We start from the raw sequence: 20,103 nt of genomic DNA, 5'->3' as shown, positions 1-20,103 counted from the left end.
TCATTGAGATATTCCAATTTTTTGATGACGAATGATCGAAGCGATGTCAGTCCCATTGTGCTATTGTTAGATTGTTACCGATATTTGAATATAATACAAGACGTCTTCTACGAGTATCAAGAGCTACAAGTACATACAACAATATCTATACTAATATTATAAATGCGAAAGTAACTCTGTCTGTCTGTCTATCTCTCTTTCACGCCTAAACCACTGAACCGATTTTGATGAAATTTAGCAGGACTTTAAACTATCTCTATGATAGTTTAAAGTCCTGGGAAAGGACATAGGATAGTTTTTATCCCGGTTTTTGAAACAGGGACGCGCGCGATAAAGTTTTCTGTGACAGACAAAATTCCACGGATTGAACGGAAAGCTAGTTTCCTTATAAAAAGTAAATATACATAAAGGAACATATCTCAAACTGTTCTAGTTGAGATGAAAAGGCGTGGTCGGTTCTCATACTCTTTTTTAGTTATTTTAACACCCTTATAAAAGCAACCAGCAACTTTATAATAGGCAATAAAAGCTACAATGTAACAAACCTTGCAACAAATTGCTGTAAACCACTTAATGTTTTACTTTCGCGTATATCGTATCGATTGTGAACGAGGTCGAAATGCAAAGTTATTTTATTACCTATTGCTAATTCGTATTCAATGGTCTCAGACGACGCGCTTGTTACATTTATGGATGTTATTTAAATATTTAAGTGTTTATTGAAGCGAGAAACTATCGGACTTATCTTTGATTCTGTAACGTAGATATTAGAACGTTAATTAATTTTATAATGCTAAAAGTTTACAATCAATTAATAGCGCTTTTATCGGGTTAGCTTTTTCTTGTGTAGTCTGTTATACCTTCCTTTCCCCTATTTTATAATAATTTGACTTACTTTTTATAGATAGAGTCAGTTAAGAACAATTAAAAAAAAACTTTCATAAATTGTGGCGTGTGCTCTACATTTACGATATGGTCTATTGGACCATCTTAGAGCCTAGATCTGGTCCAAGCAGGATATACTTACAATGCATTTCATTTGTTTTATAAAAGTAGGCAAGAAACAAAATTATCCTGAGTCAATTATTATAAACTTCGTGTGCTGTATAGTGAAATAATAAAATTAGCGTAATAACCTCAGATTAACCCCCATACTGTAGGCCTGATTCATAAAAACGTCTTGCAATGAAGCTATTCGTGTTTAAGTTATTCAACGCGTACAGAAATTTAACTAACTTTATAAAGCAGTGTGAAATTTGAGGGACCCGCGGCGCGGCGTCCAGCGGCGGTCACGGTTCACGCTCCGAGGCTCCTCAATTTGTACAGGCGAGCATATCGAGTTTGACACTAGGGCATCTTATGTAGTTGTAATAGGTGCTGTTTTGCAACAAAATTGTATAGGGTGATGTGCTATCGATTGTACATAAAATACATCTAGCTCTAGTATGTCTAGTAGCCAGCCCTATTAGCATGAGTGACACGTAATATCCACTAAGAGTAGGCCTCAGATCATAGAAAGAGAAGCGCACACCGTTGGCACACCGTTGATTTTTAGTTGGCTGATAGTTGTGCCCGATTTTAAATTGTATGAAGAATCGGCCAAATCCAATCGGCGTAGTGTGCGCACTCCCATACATGCCCATACTGATCAACTGCCCGACTAAACTATCGGCCGACGAAAAATCAACGGTGTGCGCCTACTCTTAATCTTATCGGGTTTTACAAAACATATTATAAACGACACTCATAACTTTTTAACCATGTTAAATAAACACCCACAGACTTGAATCTATTCTTGATACTTCAGTTATTTAATGAGCCGGGTTTAGATGACAAATTATGTGTATACGGACATATAATTTCGTCTAAACTCGATATAACGACCTGTTAAGATTGTTATCCTGTCAATATCACCCAAAAAATAGCCAAAATAGCATTAGCGCAGAATTGCAGAAAATGTTAATCCAAATGTATGTAGGTATAAGACTGGCTCGATCAAGTTTTGAAACCGGTTAATATCGATCTCATAAACTACAAACAAGTCAAACACAAATTCACATACCTGATATTTGCTATGACTCATAGATTAAAATTTTGTTTCTATAATTTTATCTCATCATACTTTTTCATTGTAATTAGAGCAGTATTTCAGTCTTCACCTGTTTTGTCCATGGATCCTTAGGAAATCAAGCACAATTTTAATGACCCCCTTAAAAAGCAGCAACTACCTACAGACTTTTGGTGGTGATTTACTTAGGCTGGGTTGCACCATTTTCCTTTGACTTTAACAAACATCAAAAATCTGTCAAACTCCATATAAATCTGTCAACCTCCATGGTTATCGTTACAGTTGCGGTTAAAGTTTGGTGGTGCAACTCAGTCTTACTTTACTTACGATTGTTTGTTAAATGGTCCATAGATAAGGCTGCGGAGCCCCATGCATAGGCTCGCGGAACCCCAGAGGTCCGCAGACTTAGAGAATAATTACGTGTTTTTTATTGTTCCCATAGAAATTATATAGAGCAGTGAATTAAATCAATGACATAAATCTTTATGTCTACTGCAGTGACCGTGGTCCGAGATACGCCAACACCTCACGTGTAGCACTTTGCATTCATTAGGCCGTTAGTAACACGATTTAAATTATACAGTTAATAGGTTTTTAAAGATATAAAGAGTAGAAAAACACTTTTGATTGGGTGTTTCACACGTATTTAAAAAAATATTGCACATAAAATAACATATAAAATCCCCAGTCAAACTAAAAAAAATATATAGTGATACTGTACTACTATCAGTACTATGTAAATTGGTAATATTACCTCAAAAAATATTTCCACACCAAACCAGCCACAAACTAAAAAAAACAGAAATTCGATCCTTCAAGCAAAAGACATCAACGCGTTACCATTATGAAAATTCGTAAAAATTAATTTAATACTTATTTTTTTAATGAATATCCTTTGAACTAACAGTTAAATAATATAATTTAAGTGAGCAAAGGAGATATTAAAATAGACAGTCAATTATAAAATAAACATAATAAATATTATAACTAGATAAAATTGATAATACGACGTTAAAAGGCCCAATTTATCCTCAGTAATTACAACCAATTAGGTACACCTAGTTATAACTTACGATATCTAATTATAAACACTTGATTTACGTTCACAATTTGCTCTAGAAACATGTTTATTGCTGGAAAGTGTTATCAAGTTAGCACCTGTTCACATTCGTTGGATTTCTCTCGGAATTGGAATCGCGTTCCTTCGACGCGGCTGTAAAATTGTAGGTCTTAAGAACGGACCATTTTCAAGTAATTTCAGTGGGACTAGACTGTAGTTAGCGGAGTTATTTTCAAATTATTATGGTGAGTAATTTACTTACCAGTTATCTAGCATCTCAAAGATACTTAACTTAAACTATGAACTTATTGATTTAATTATTTCTGAAGCAATCGAGTCAAAGTTTATTTAGTTGATTGAGGAATTTTTTTTGGATTTATACTCTAGATTTAACTAGATCAAATATTATTTTGCTTCATAGTCTAGATTCTTTAGATTTAGCACACATCTCATCAGATTTCTACTTTTATTACATACTAGCTGTGCCCGCGACTTCGTACGCGTGAAAACCCGTTTTCGCAACATTTTTCATTGTTGCTCTGCTCCTATTGACAGTATGGTGATGTTGTATAGACTATAGCCTTCCTCGATAAATGAGCTATCTAACACTGAACTAATTTTTCAAATCGGACCAGCAGTTTCGGAGATTAGCGCGTTCAAGTAAACAAACAACCAAACAAACTCTTCAGCTTTATTATATTAGTATATTAGATTATGATTTTCATATTGGTTCTATAAACAAATAACTACATACTTTACTACAATAAGATTATCTACATTATTATGACGAGCGTCTAGTTAGTCGGGATATTGAGCGAGTTAACAGTGAAAGTCAATAAATACCCGGCGACTTTCACACGATGCTCTAAAAAGCAAACGAGCAAAGAAGCGACCCAATATCAGACGCTTTATGACCAAATGAGTACTTATTGCTGCTTATGATTGTTGAGTTTGAAACAAATATGACCCAGAAAATACAGGAAATATAGTTTTTCGAAGTTAAGTTTTAAATAAAGCTCAAAACTTGATCCTTAACTTTTAGTAGTTAGCAGCTTAAATGTAGGTTTTATTTTTTATAACCCAGCCAAGTATTTCCTATAAAAATCCCAGAAAATAGACAAAACACTTCAAACCACACGTTACTTAATAAATCTACTTAAATATAACCATAGAAATCAGTGGTTACAGAGGGCCATTAATGATTTAAATCATTCAGACCGAATAATCTACCTAGCATGGTTTAACGAAATATATTTCCATGAAGATAGGTATTTAAGGAAGTCGTTTAAATTATGTAACTAAAAAATTAATTGTGTACTGCACAGCATGAGCCTAAAGATATTTGAACTCTCCGAGATTCTAAAACTTGTGTCTCACAGATGTTACGCGAACTATTGAAGAATTAAACGAATATAAATTAAAAGTTTAACATGTTGACGCAACACGGAAACAATTTGAAGCCATTTTGGGCACGAGAACAGTGAGGAAGTGTTCGCAACCGGCAATTTTATTATTATTTTGGTGAAAAGTGGGCTAGCATGCTGCGTGTGAACAATTCTTAACGCTGATAGGTCAACCTATATCATAAAATAATAACTTAGGGTCAAATCATGATCTCCTAGATACATGCTGTGTGTGTGATTCATAACTTTCACATTAATTCAAAAGAGGGATTATTGAGTCTCATAAAAAAGAATTTGATCGAGATTTTGCTCTCTATTACGCATCAAAAGTTAGTAAAAACCCAGGTTTTATGTAGAAATCTGCGTAGAAAGTGAAATTCGCAAAATTATGATAATCTTCAGTTACGTAAACCATCTTAATAATCCGATAATGATATCGGATGTCAACATGTAAGGAAATTAGTATAATGTTGTAGTTTAGCTTAGATCTACTCGTATCTCACAACTTATGTGCTTTAAACCGTTCTGTGGCAAAGTTTAATTGTAGAATTACCTATTGGAGTTTTATTGGAAAAGCTTTACTGGAGCTTTTTTAACATTTCATTTTATTGTAGAATAAGTGCAGTTGTTTTTAAAACATTAACAGACAAGTGATATTAGAACAAATATAAATTATTATCGGCACAAGTTTTGCCAGTGTCGCGCGCTGGTCACTAAAGGTGCGAAAAGATATAAATAACTGCTACAATAAGCTTAACGACTTGGCTTCAAGGCGTCCGCGTCGGTAGTAGTCTATAACACAACGTAGCTTAATCTGAAAACTTGCTTAAATAATAGAATATTAGTTTAAAAATATTATTAAACTACTAATTGGAAACCCACAAACTACTTCACTCTATCTTGTCATCACCAAATTAGGCTTAGTCTCAAAGCTCCAAGTCGTCCAAGGCTTAGTATAAAGGCTTAGGCTTACACCTAGTTCTCAATGTTTAACAAAGTATATTAAAACCATGTTCGTAGCCCCAAGTGGCCCATTGTGCGGCTTCCTCCGAAATCGCGCCGTGACAGGTGCGCCGACGCATCTGTCCCGGGGCGCGGTCACGTTTCTGCGCCGTGCGCCGCGAGCGTAATATTCAGTTTTGTATGCTACAAGGAGCGTATTAAGACGCACATGGAGTTTTAGATTTGCAACAAATGGGTCTGTTTGTTAGCAAAAACTACTGAAATCGGTAAAACCTGTAGTTGTAATCGTATTTGACACAAAACAAATGATCTCAAAGTACAATTTGAAGCAGTAGCACAATTTCCACCTACCTTCATTAGTAATTTTTTTACGTTTAGATAATATACCGCCTCTACAATCTGTAGTAACTAAGCACCTACTTGTTGCAAAATCTATACTTATATGAAACCAAAAAATTCCATCTAATAAAGTTCTAAGTCTAACTAAACTGGATAAGAAGGCACGCCTTCAGGCTTAGCGAAGCTCAAGTGTAGCTATTGAAGAAATTTTAATGGCATACGCGTACGTTTTATAGGTAGGTAGGTGTATAGTAGTACGATTTAACATAAGATTGGTCGTTGAATTGTAAAATAAGCAAGTCCAGACATAAAATTAGGAATCGCATGGCGAAGACAATGCGTTGTTTACAGCGCGGACAGTCACCGCGCAGGCAGCAAGGACGCGCGCCATTCATGAACGGGTTCGTGCCACTGCCTCGGGGGCTGCCACCACGGGCTATTCAAAAATTATGCTCAGTTAATAGGGTATTAAATAAATGAATAATGTAGCAAGATTAACAGTTTTAGATCCGCCGCGCCGCAGGCGAAAATTGACCAGTATTCCCCAAAGTCCCCAATCGTGGTCTCAGATTATAGAGCTTTCACAAGCTCGTAGTTTAATTGTACAAGGGCTTTTGATACATTATTATACATAATTTACCTAAGAATTTCCCTAAGATAATGGCCAGCAACAAATTCGCATATCTAGCTTGGCTTAGTTACACTTTTTTTGCTTCTGCCATATTATTGTCTCTTATGATCTACTTTCATAAAAACAAATTCTATTCTTTCAAATATGGCCAACCCTAGCTACCAGTTGGCATCGCGCCACGCGGCGCCCGCGCACTCCGTGTTGGCCGCTGACAAATTGAATCAGCCACCGAACGCGGCTGCTGATGCGAGCTTTAAGCACTAAGCACTTGCTTAATAGGCTCTCATAAAGTTTAATAAAGCTCTTCTTGCGCAATATTGCACTGCGTTACAAAAACCTTCACCTTCCTTTCTGTAGAGTATTCATTGGTGACACCACGCTTTTTGGTAGTACAGAAAATTGACATACATGCAGTTGCAGTTACAAAAAAATTTCGCTACAAAGTTGAAAAATATTGCGATATTTAGCTGCATATTTTGTATCATATGACTCGGTGCCAGTTTCCCAGTCCCAAGGTTAGGAAACGTGCTTTTATAACCGAATAGAGACCCTCATCCTTTTTTTTTTTTAAAGTTAGTCAAGTAACGTATTTTGCTTTAAAGGGCTTAATTTACATATTCCACGAGCATTAACGATCCGCAACACCTGAGTTATGTAACTTTAATCATGCACCTACTTATTATGAGAAAATAGTATATACCATGAAGCTAAAGATAAAAATGGAGGCCAGACTTAGAATACCTACTTGAAGCACAACCTATGTATCACTATCTCGCTCTCTGTGGGCAGGCTCTCTCTTTCTAAGTAGGGTAACCTTTTATTTATTTTTCTCAGGACGACAAAGACTGATTTACGTTTAAACAGTGTGTCTTGATAAAGTGCACTTAATATGATTATGAAAAAAGGTTTTCGATGTTTTTGTTTTAAGATGAATTACAACATTAAGAAAGTGTAAAGGCATCGAAAACTGTGGATATTTGATAGAAAACAGATTTTAATTTGGCAGTTGACAGACGGATTTGGATATGGATTGATTACAGTAAACGGCCGTAGAAAACATTATGCAAAATTAGATAAGTAAGGTCCCACAGAAAGTCCCAGATATATCCTCAATATGGTCATACTACTTCAAAATGTCTTATAGAAACAAAAATTTTAAATTTGCTCAAAGTCAATGAAACTCAATGTAAAATCTTCTTTTTCTTGACATATGTAACATTTAATAATAAGTTTAAATACTGGTAAAACGTTTTAGGAAGTAATTACTGTGAAAATACAAAGAAATATGTTAACAATGATCCACTGTCAGAAATCACGAAATAAACACTTACGCGTGGAATTTTATATCACTTCCAGGACAACACGAACTACCGCAACCACGCACTATACAATTTTGCACCATTTCTTCAGACAAAACAATGATAAGGTCCCTTGAAAAATCTCAAACGAAATCAACTGCATAGTAAACAACCGCCATGATGGGCCGGATTCGGCCGATGTTGCCACATTACCGATACCTCAGAAATTGGGATTGTAATTCCCTGATTCGCCAACACATTAAGCCTAAATGGCCGACAATTTTGTGATTTTTTATTTAACTAGGTAATCTAAGTTTCAAATATTAATTATTTATTTATTTAACTTCTTATTTGGTTAGTGAATTGGCTATTTCGAAGAATTTACAAGGAGATTTAAATAAGAAGATAGCAATACTACAGTTCACACTAAAAAGAGAGGTAGGGCCACAGAGAGCGAGATAGATATAAGTAGGTAATTGACTCAAGTTTTGTTCCCAACTTTGCCCTCCATTTTTATCTGTAGCTTCATGGTATATACTCGTAACCAAACAACTGTCACATTGCGTAGTAAGCGTTATGTATGTGTGTAAAAAGCAGCGGTGCAATATTAAAATGTACAACTCGTTATCTGTCTCGTCGAACGTTTCTAGTACTTAATTGCTTTTATTGAAGATTTGCTTTACAAATCAATAGATTGTCCGAGCGTTAGACGCAGAGCAAAAACAACTAATTACCAAGTCTACTTTCTACACAGCCGGTATATTTCCGTGGCATTACCAGTCTGTATTTGGTTAGTCTCGAATTAAACTGGACTTGATGGCACCATACTGGGTTAGGGTTCACACTTACAAACACGTGTAAAGATCTCGTTGAACTTTGACGCTATCCTTTAAATATCTCGGACTAGAGAGTTACTATATTTTATTTCTAAGTGTAGTTCCCAAATTGGAAAAGACTCTTTGGTAGTCTTCAAACTCTTTAATAATGGTTTCATAATTTTCTGTGAGATCATTTTAGTCAACATATGTGTATAACAAACAATCTACAAATGTATTATTAAGCATGATTATCATTTGGTACTGTTTGCAAAAGTATCAACCCTAAACCATGTACCGTTTAGTGGTCTGGCCAAACAGTACAACCGCTACTCATCCTCAGGCGACCGAATGCCTTTATCTGCGTCTCTCATTTTACTTGCACTAAAATTCACTCGCTCCATTGGCCAACTCTACCTTTGTGTTCGAATCTGGTAAACTACATTCCCTGAAGAAAAAGCATCTATAGGTCTGTGGTTATTGACACCTTGATCGACTACACAGACCCTTCCCCAATACGATTGATAATACCACTTTTAAACTCTTTTTAAGTTAGCCCAAGCCATGTCAATTACATTTTACTTAAATACACATGTGAACACAATTTATGTCCAAATTTCAGGTGACAAATTCGCCTAATTCTGATTCTCTGTAAAAACGAATGGAAGTAAGTAAAACTTGTCTTGTATCCCATGATAATGGTAACTTCAGAATAATAAACACATCCAATAGCTCTGCCTACCGTACTCGCAAATGGCCTTTTAACAGTTTTATTGGTCGTTTATGGTCAAGCTACGTCATAAAGAAGCATTAGGAAGTAGTCATGGAGGTTAACCTAAGATATATCTTTATCTGAGTGGACAGACTTGAATTTGAGTAATTGAATGTAAATTACATAGATATATTTGTTAAAGATATGCGTAATGTTTATGCAGTCGGTGAATATCTCAATAATTTTGAAAAAGACGTAAAATTTTATGTTTCTGGGTTGGCTACACGAGCAGTATTTGCGAACTACTTATACCTATCAGTTGTTTTAACGGCAGTGAAAGCCTGTCCGGTTCATTTATCCCGGACACCCGTCAATAAAATATGAACATTTGACGAGACGAGAAGAAAATTTCTAGAACACGTCAATCGTTTGGATTTTATGATGGGAAAACATTTTCCACACTCTTCACAACAGTTAAAGCTAACAATTTTGTCGTTAGATGAGAAATGGTTACGAGAATCTTGATCCATTCAGCTTTTCACAATTAATTGCAACTTTATGACTGACACCTTCACATAAATTCAATAAGAACACAAATACAGACAAAAGTAAGAGACGTAGAGTTTGCAAAACGATGTTATTCTATTTTGAAGTCGTACAGGCTGCACCTTAAATTTTATTGTATTACTAAGAACTGTGTCTAATGTGATGTACTAGCGCTGTATTTAACTGTTAGAAGTTTTAGCTAGTAAAACTAATTTTTCTAGAGGAGTGATGACTGCTATTAATTAAAAAGTATTATTTGATTTAGTAATCCACTTTAATCGTATAAACTTTTTAAAACAAATTGGCATCGTGTAAATTGAGCGCATTTATAATCCAGGCATCATTGTTATTGATCCATTCAATTAATTATGCTCCAATGAAGCGTTACATCATTTCACTTCATTATAGTTTGCTCTCATTTCTCTCTACAACCTACATTTTCGATGGTTTTTCATGTTTAAAGGAAGGTTTAATATTAATAAATCAGAACATATCTTGCTTAAAGGGTGTAACAAAAATTAAAGACAATGGAGAATGAATCCGTTATTCCCCATTGGTATCAACGGACATCTATCAGTTGCTTTTGGGACTCGTACTATCAACTGTCTTAGTTTTCTTAGGCCTTCTTTAATACCATTATTACTTTCATGTGTACAATCTAACTATGAAAAGAGTCATTAAAGTTGCCTTATAGAGAAATTGCTAGCAACTTTCGCCCGGTCAACGTTCAAAGTGCATCGCGATTGTACCGAGAATAGCTGAACCAGAGCGAATGTATGAAGAAATTACGACAATTATGCGATCGGGTGTCGGGCAGGAACAATGGTCGTCGCATTCCGTTAGCCAGGTTGAATGACCACGCGCCCGCGCACTAATCGCATCCTTCGTGTGTACGCGGTCTAATTGCAAAACAAATACCAAACACCTTAAGCTGTGGTTTGGTTTCACTAGGTCTCCTGCAGTTTTATTTATTGTAGATGAAGGAGATAGGAAAGGAAGAGGAATAAGGAATACAAATAAAGGATGCAGGTCGATCATACAAGATAGGAAATCTGAATTCGATTATCAGATGTGACGTTTTGCACCGTTTCCACGCTACGTGTCATATCTAAAATCTCCTTGGAAAATCTCCCAAGATGACCTTAAGTATAGGTTTTCTACGGTATGACGATATAGAGGCAATATTAGACTTGTACGTATAGTTCGAGGTCATGATAAACTGGTCACTATGTTAGCTCATGCAGACTTGGTGTTTACAGAACAATACGATGGCGAAGGCTAATCGTGCATTCTTGGTTCGAACAAAGCGATATTAGTGTGCGGAAGCCTCGAGGTCAGGGCGATGCATTGTTTTTAACCCGACTCTACCTTAACAAGAACACTCCATCAAACTGTCGAGTGGTGTTGACACGCGTCGTTCTATTTGTTCAAAAGTGTAAACAAACTTGAACAATTCCAGAGAGTTCCATTAGATGCTTTTGCTCTACATGAGATGAATGCCCAAATCGGAAGAGAATCCTAATAAAAAAATTAAATTAAACAATTAACATGAAGTTGACATAAAAAATTCAACATCTTTTACATTAGTGAAGTTAGGCCTTGTAAGAAATATATCAACTATTATTAAATTACTAAATTGGAGGTGTCCCAACTTGTTACTCGTACCATGGATATATTTGCATTGTTGCTCAGTGAAAAGTCATTACTTTTATAACATTCAATTCCATTGTATGAATTGGCTCTCACATTAAACAACCATAAAGCTATGTATTCTATTACAAAACTGTTGACTATACGCCTTATCACAATCATCATTCTCCATCACATGAATAAGTACCTCCAGTTTTCCAACTCGATCGTTTGTACCCGTATATGATAATAATATGATAAGTAGGTATGTTTTACTCTAGTTTAATTTATTTATTTATTTATTGAAACTAAATATTAACAGTTTTCTAAAAAAAATAGAGATTCGAAGCTTTATAACTTTATGGCTCTGATTTTAAGAAGGATTGGATTAGATTTGGCCATAAATCGCCTTTTACGACAGTAGAACGTAAATCCTAATAAGTATCACTTTAATTTAGAAATTATGAATACCAACTTAACTTTAAGTACGTAGGTGGAAGCCTTTCCTGTGGTTATGCACATCCTAAAATCTTATGAGCTGGAAAATCAATGTAAGGACACAAAAACCTGACAAATTAACATTATTTGAACCGTAATCGACACGGGAATGGAACCCGCACGTTTCTTCGAAACCGTAGCGCACTTTCCCAATGTCACTCCCACATTCATTTCCACTGCTCCGATTCTGACTAGCGCACAATGCCTCGCCTCGCAACGGAATTTATCTCAGACACCGATGTGTATTTATTGGTGATTAGAAGATACCTCGTTTTGTCGAATATACAGCGTGATTCTTTGGTGTCAAGTAAAAAGGATTGATTCTATTGCTCAAATGCAAGAACTATCCCCTTAAGAAGGAAGTTCAAATTAAAAAAAAATACTTTTCATACAAATTATAATGATCAGCCAATTTAGTATGGAGACGTCAATATTTATGACTCATGGATATTGGTCCATAAGAAAACACTAGTTGTAAGTATTTGAGTAGTAGTGAACCCTTTTTGGGAACAAAAAGCAAAGCAAAAATCAAAGAATCAGCCTGTATAGTATACAGCAGTGTATAAAGCACATACAAAAACCTTGTCTTATCAGATGGATTTTATGTAGTACCTATGTACAGATAGTGCCTTTAACATTGCAAAAGCAGTTAACTATCTACCTTCAGCTACAGCTCTGCGGCGTCGTTAGGGTAACAAGGCGCTTTAATTAATTAAGAAGCGGAGTTCGCAAGCCATCCTATGATTTAGGTTATTTCACGGAGATTTGCAACCGCTCTAAATCGGGAAGGACTGCAATTAACGAGACCCATGGCGGCTATGCGCATGCACACTAAACGCTCGTCCGGTAGCGGCGACATGATTGAAGTTTTCCTTGAGTCATTAATAAAAGTTTTATGATATACGCAAATGATGATTGAGAGGTTTGAAATAGTTAATTGTAGTTAAATACTATGCCACGACTACTCCACGAATGCCAAAGGCTAAAGTGTTACTAAAGTAAGTGATAACGTAAGTGCGCCTATTAATGACCCCCCAAAATTTGTATCCTATTACCGCCCTATTTTTCTTTCTTTCATAAATAACAGGTTCCAGAAAACACGTTACTTAAAAAATATCTAGATATGTTTATTGACTATCAAAACGATTAAAGTTTGTGTTCGTAAATAACCAGTAAACGGAGTTATTTCACATTAAATGGGACGCGCCCGCAACGGACGCACTTTTCATACTGACGCGCTCCCAGCTACTTAAGGTGCACCTTGTTATTAATTAGCGATTTTAACACATTTAAAATGAGTATACCAACATGTTTTTGCATAACAATATTAATTCGTACTTTAGTTTCCTTAATAAACCCTCAATATAGCCCTCTCGCTGTATTTATGTGGCTTAAATACAATTTTAAATAAGGGCGGTAATAGAAACACTTTTCATAATTTGGTTTCTAATACCGACCCATGGCGTTGTTAGAATTTTGATTAAGTTTCTTATTTTAGTATTTATATCTTTAATTACGCATTTAACCTCCACTTTGTTGTCTTGATCGATTCATAAGAATATTTCACATAATTAAATCAATTAACGCCATACATTAATTGTCATAGGTTTGGCATAAAACTGCAATGAACATTAAAGAATATCTCTAATAATGTATGACAATAGATTTTATAAAAACCTGTTAAATTCTAATTAGTACTTATTTGATATAAAATAAAACCTAATAGAAATGATACTTCACTGATCACGTCTTCGTTAAAGTAGATATTTTAGCTGGTTACTGTTTTTTTTTACGGTCGGTAATAGAATAAAGTAATATTCATACTTAATTCTATTACCGCCTCATAATTATAACGCCACCTGCGAAGACTTATAAGCCTGTATTTTGTATATAACTAACATTTATGACATGACACCTAACCAATCATGCGTTATCACAACTACTATGTAACTTTTTAAGATCTTTTGGATTAATAAAAAAAAATTAAAATAATTATATAGACATTGTCCAATTGTCCATAGTTTAAATTAAAATACACAATTACACACAATTAAAATCAAAAACATCAGTCAAAAACGAAAGTCAAATTAAAAATAAAATATTAAATGCAAATTATTTTTTATTAAAAACTCAAATATACATAGTTTAAATAATGACCCCCACTACTCACTAGAAGACCTGGTATCGCGTAATCAAGTATAATTGAGGAATTTATTATTCTACTATTTCTGCTTGATTATTTATTTATTTTCGAGAAGCGTGCCTTTTCTCTTTTAACAATAAAAAAAATAACTTGAAAAAAAAAAACAAATTTAACTAAAACTAAAAGCAAAACAAATTTAACTTGAAAAAATCAAGTGGTTCCCGAGCCTGTGAGCGGGAATCGAACCCGTGCCTCTTGGAATATACCCAATTGAAGAGCAATATTCTTAGCGGTCGGTAATAGAAACAGAAAAAACGTTAATAGAAACACACCTCGTCTATAGGTCGGTAATAGAAACAACTGCTTATTCAGATTAAATTGCTATTTATTAATTATTGTGTGATTGAATACTCATTGTTACTACTTGAATTCAAAGATTACTTCATCATTGTTATAAATAAATTAAAGTGTCTTTTCTATCACCACGTCTTATTATCTAATTTTCTAACGTTTATCCGAAGTCAGCTTAAACTGGCGGTAATAGGCGCATTTACGTTAACTCTCGAACCATAATGTCTGTACGTGATCGCTCATTTGCTTAAATGAATTTATGTTATAGGTGCCACATGTGATTCTCATAAAATGATTATTTAATACGTAATAAATACCACTAGCAGCACTACACTAGTAGACAAGAATAAGCAATGCGTTACCGTAAGCCCACAAAACCACAGGCATTCGCCATCGCCATCGCTAGTGCGCACCCGCTCTTTTTTTAAAGGTCTTTCCAATACATCAAGCAACATGTTATCCAGTTATTGGCCCTTGAAACACCTAATTTACCATCGTATCTGGTTTATATACCGAAATAGTTGCCCGCCCACGCGAGCCATTAATTAAGCCTAGAAAAATAATTGCACGTTCTAAGCTCGACGCTACATAGGTACTATACATTTGTTACATAATAACACGTTGCTGAGCTTACGTTTTATCGACCCATCGCTCGTTATCGTTACCCACTGTGTATGATTAATTTTATGGAATGACAATGCAGTGCTACGGCTGATTGATTGCCAAATAACAATTGCGTAAATTTTATTGTTTTGTAATGGTTTTATTCTTGGGAAAATTTGGGTGCTGTAAAATACTTCACATACTTATGGCTCTATTTATCATAAAAACTTGGGCAGGCATTGTTCTTATTGTTTGTGGTGTGTTTTCATTATTCTAAAGATTTTTTGTTAAAGTACTTGGTTAGGTCCGTAGTGTTTCTTAATAAGGTTATAATATAAGCTGTATGTTTTCCTAATAAAGAAAATAAATAAATAAGTTCGCAATACGCGTGGACACCCACAACCACAATGAGGAAGCTCTTGGCCCGCATCTCACCTGATGATCACGTCGAAGATGGAAACGAGCTTCCTCTCGGAATCCTCAACCATAGAGGTGGAGGAGTGAGGAGAGTTTGTTCCTATACAGAATATTAAAATACAACTTGATCTGAATACATAGAACAGAGTCAATTTGTCTGCGACCGGAATCCAGGCCCACCGTAAGGCTGGAAGTAACTGTATCGGTTATTTGAGCAGAATATGACTCAACCGCAGTACCAGTGTATCGGCTTACATTACGCGTAACCGCCCGATCGAACGAATTATCGACACCGAGCCGTGTTATTAAAGCATGCCAGGCATTTTCACAGGCACATTCGATTTTGTTTAAGTTTTAATTTATTGACGTGTATTGTACACACACATACTCTATCTTACTCTACGAAACACCTAGGCAAAATATTTTCACTTCTCCCTCAAAAATGTCAAACATAAACTTTTGTTTTTTCATAAAGCCTTGTTATGTGTATCTTCGGCTATAGATATTACATTACACATAATTTGCAAATCACTTGAGTGTATGAATGTACAGGCAACAGCACATCAGGCTATACATTTTTGTTGCAAAATCGCATCTATTACGACTAAATAAGACGTCACAGTGTTTACGTTGACGTGCCGCGTCTGTTCATTAATATAGAGATAAGAGATCTTCTTGTGTGGGTGGTCCAAATACGAATAAGTATCATGACGTCAATCAATAAATTAATTCACATCCAAATAATGTCTTTGTGACACGTTACATTCACAATCGGAGTTAGGAGTAAGATTCTTTACTCAAAAATAAGATAGTTATTATATTAACTACTTATTACCAATTGCCTGGCGTCATACAGTGAGAGTAAATTAGAATGTTGTAAAGCTTCAACAGAAGTTTGATTATAGAAAGCCCAAATGAGACTTAATTTAAGTAATGCTTGCACAAATTCTGCTAAAGTTAATTCAATTGTCCGCTCAGTGCGCTTCGAGATAAACACATCTCGCGAAGGAAAGCAATGGTCATTAGGAAGACGCCGGGGGCGCGACTAACTGGTGAAGAAAGTTCGCTCAGGGCTCCACATTATAATGAATTCTATTCATCATTCAAAGGCCCATTATGCGATGGGCGGCGCGATTTGAATTACGCGCATAAAAAGCAGTAGAATGTCTCGGAGATGATGTTGCAGTTACAAGGCGTAATGGTAAGATCGTTTCGTCAGATGTGTGATAGCAGTGCTATTCACATGTAAATTAGTGACGGTATACCTGCATACAAAGTTGAGGAAGCCTAATTAGTAAAATCAATTTAAAGTTGTTCATAGGAATTATTTAGAAGACAAATGCATAGTTTGTAAGACGTTGTCTTCATAAACTCTATCATATAAAGGCTTTCAAGCTTACAGAGTCGTATACCTATGTACTTAATACCTTGGTAGAGTCTAAATTACCTGAATAAGCTAGCAGACTCAGAAACAATGTAATAAACGCACGCAAAGCTCATTGCAGCTCTATGTGAGTAGTGTAATTCAAATGAAAATAAAATAAAATATTTTCCAATAATAATACTCTTAACTATGTACCTATCTCGAAACATTGAAAGCTTTAAAGTAAAAGAAGCGGTTGTTAGCCGTAAAACAACTTCGCGAAAGTCTCATGATTTCTATACTTAAGTTTTTCGCGGTTTTTGCTGGAAACTTTGCAAGGCGTTAAGTGATAATCTTAATTAGTTAATGTCTTAATTAAGTGTTAATCAATGTATTTAACGTTAATTTAATGGCCATTAAACGTTTTAACGGGCAATGAGGCTAATTAGTAAAGGGGACTTCAAATAAAATACTCATAATAAAATCCAGTTAGGTGAAATTTGAACAAACAAAAATCTTCATTCAGTAAATGGGGTTTTGTTGACATAATCAAGATGGCTCGCCCATATGCCCAGGCGCATGACGGCGCGGAATCGGTGGAATGCCGGAGAAACGACGACGAAAGTAAAACCAGCGGGGCTCTTCGCAAAACCAATTCGATTTATCGGCTCTATGTGTCTCGTACAGTCTCAGAGCGCTAAGAGAGATCGACATTCGTATTTGTAAGAGTAGGGTAAGGTGAACAACTTTTTCATGATCATTGCTTAGTAAATAGCCAGAAGCTGTAGTCATTTATCACCACAAATGTAATTTTATTCGCATCTTGAGAATGTAGAAGCTACTCGTACTTACAAGCTGAATTTTATGATCTACGAATAAGCATTTAAATAAATCTTATAGCGCACAATATAGCTAATATAAGTTTTTCTTATTCTTATTCTAGAAGCTTTTTAGGTAAGCTTTCTATACCTACCTAAACGAAACCAGTAGGATAGGTACACAATGTTAAGAATATTTCAAAGAATAGAAATAGAGCATAACACAACAACTAAACCTTGCCAACCTAACAAGACAAGTGTTTCATCTTCAATCTTGATTTGAATAACATTTTGTTACACTGGTAAACGACGTTTACCAGCGTTTACTAAACGTTCATTAAACAAGCAACGATGGTGTGCGTATCTGCTGTTTCTAACGGAACTTATTATTGTGTTATTATATAACAATGCTGCTGCTTCCCATGAACTTATGTACCTACGCCTAGGTGTAATTTGAAAGTCAATTATTCTATTACCACACCCCCAAAATTGCTGTTTGCTAAAAGCTTTTCGTTAATTTAATTACAGCAGATATCCGTAAAAACTGCAAGAGACGTGAATGAATCGTGAACCAAAAACATTTCACGAGGTTTATTCCAACTTACCAACCCACCAGTAGAATAAAACTGGTTTCTATTTTTCTTGGTCATGAACAAATGACGAGTAATCATGTGTAAACACTTAAGCCAGCAAATAGACTTGGGCTTATTTGGTTGACAACTCGATCGATAATAGAAAATGGTGTGGGATAAAATGAATTCAAGAAATGTATGATAATTTGAATTCCTTATCCCTATGAAAGCAATTTAAAGATTTGCAGATATTTTCTTTGATATTTTTCCGCCGCGCTGAAACAACACGACATTTAATTATCATAATGTAAAGTGGAGAAAAAGTATAACTGGTTTCTCGCAATCATTTACATTTCCTTTTAATAAAGGTACTTATACGAATAGGTACGTAGCCACCTACACACATCTATACTATATATATACTATATATACTATATTACTATATTTACTATATAATATTATAAAGCTGAAGAGTTTGTTTGTTTGTTTGTTTGGTTGAACGCGCTAATCTCAGGAACTACTGGACCGATTTGAAAAATTCTTTTTGTGTTGGATAGCCCGTTAGTTCCTGAAGGCTTTAGGCTATTTATCATCACGCTAAGACCAATAGGAGCGGAGCACCAATCAATAATATTTCAAATCGGTGAATTTTTTCCTTTTGAGAGCTGACGCTGCGTAAACGGTTAAAGTTTCGCAAAAATCATGTATGACAGGATTGTTCCCCTTTAAAAGTTCTTTAAAAAAGTCCGCGGTAGCATATGTCTATCTTTTAAGGTTGGCTCATAGTAACCATTTTTATGCAAAAAAAAATCTGTTTTAAAATAATGCATTATTTGCGAAGGTGTTTTTATAAACATGATATTAATCCTTATCCAAATAAATAAATTATTCACCACAAGTATTTAATTTTAAACATTCTTGCCCTTTACACCATTCGATTTCAATAAATATCTTAGGAGATATCGCAGTTTTAAAATCACATCGCAGCAAAATAATGATCAAGTACTACGCGCGCTACTGATGGATCAATGCACAGCCTAAACCGCTGATCGTAAAGACCTGAAACTTGGACGGTATGTTCTTTGTATGACGTAAGCATCTGATAAGAAAGGATTTTCCAAAATTCTACCCCTAAGGAGGTAAAAAGGAGGGGCAAAGTTTGTATGAAATAACGAGATTCCTTCGTCCAATCTACTTAAAATTTTGCATAAGCATTCTATAACAGAATTAATGGAAGACGTGTTTCGTATTTTAGTGAAATGCACCCCCTAACTATGTTAAAAAGGGGTAGAAAGTTATTTTAGTGGTGATTTGCTTCAAAGTTGATATTAATTACTCATTAGTGCATTTTTTTACAATCATGACGTCATGTTAACGACTACCATACTCTAGGGGCCTCCACTTAACCTCGGAGTGGGTGCCCGCTGCGTGCGCTCGCCCAACAATGCATAGTAATGCATGAAAGTCATGCCGCGGGCACCTGCTTGCGCTGTATACATAAACTCATTTTCGCGCGAGAGTTTTGGCGGAGGCCCTTGAGGTAGTGGGAGTAGTCTTGAGGAAAAGCTCCTTCTCCCACGGCCAGTGGCATGCTGGAAGCTTGGTGATTCTAGCACCCGTAGGAAAATATAAAAAAAAGTTTACCAATAATACTGCGGTAGGTGTAGTTTTCGATTTCGTTGTAAAAAAATAATACCACCGAGTAACTTTCACCGGATCAAAGGCCGAGCTGCATATTCATAAAATATAAGAAAAAAATATTTTCATGTTTATTTAACCTGATTTTTATATTTTAAAAGTATTCAAACATTTAGATAATAACGTTAAAACATTTAAAAATAATCGTATGAGAACGTTTTCGACTTCTCCACGGA

The 20,103-nt window shown here is 35.3% G+C and overlaps 1 protein-coding gene across 1 annotated transcript in view; it reads left to right on the top strand.

Annotated features, from left to right (window-relative positions):
• LOC114354882 (RAS oncogene family member Rab23) overlaps nucleotides 1-20,103 on the top strand; it is a 29,056-nt gene that overhangs the window by 3,010 nt on the left and 5,943 nt on the right. The gene's annotated exons all lie outside the window — the stretch shown is intronic.

This window comes from Ostrinia furnacalis, unplaced genomic scaffold (assembly GCF_004193835.3).
Source record: "Ostrinia furnacalis isolate ACB-3 unplaced genomic scaffold, ASM419383v2 OfSCF2256, whole genome shotgun sequence".
Taxonomy (NCBI): domain Eukaryota; kingdom Metazoa; phylum Arthropoda; class Insecta; order Lepidoptera; family Crambidae; genus Ostrinia; species Ostrinia furnacalis.
This window is presented reverse-complemented; position numbering and strand designations above follow the sequence as displayed.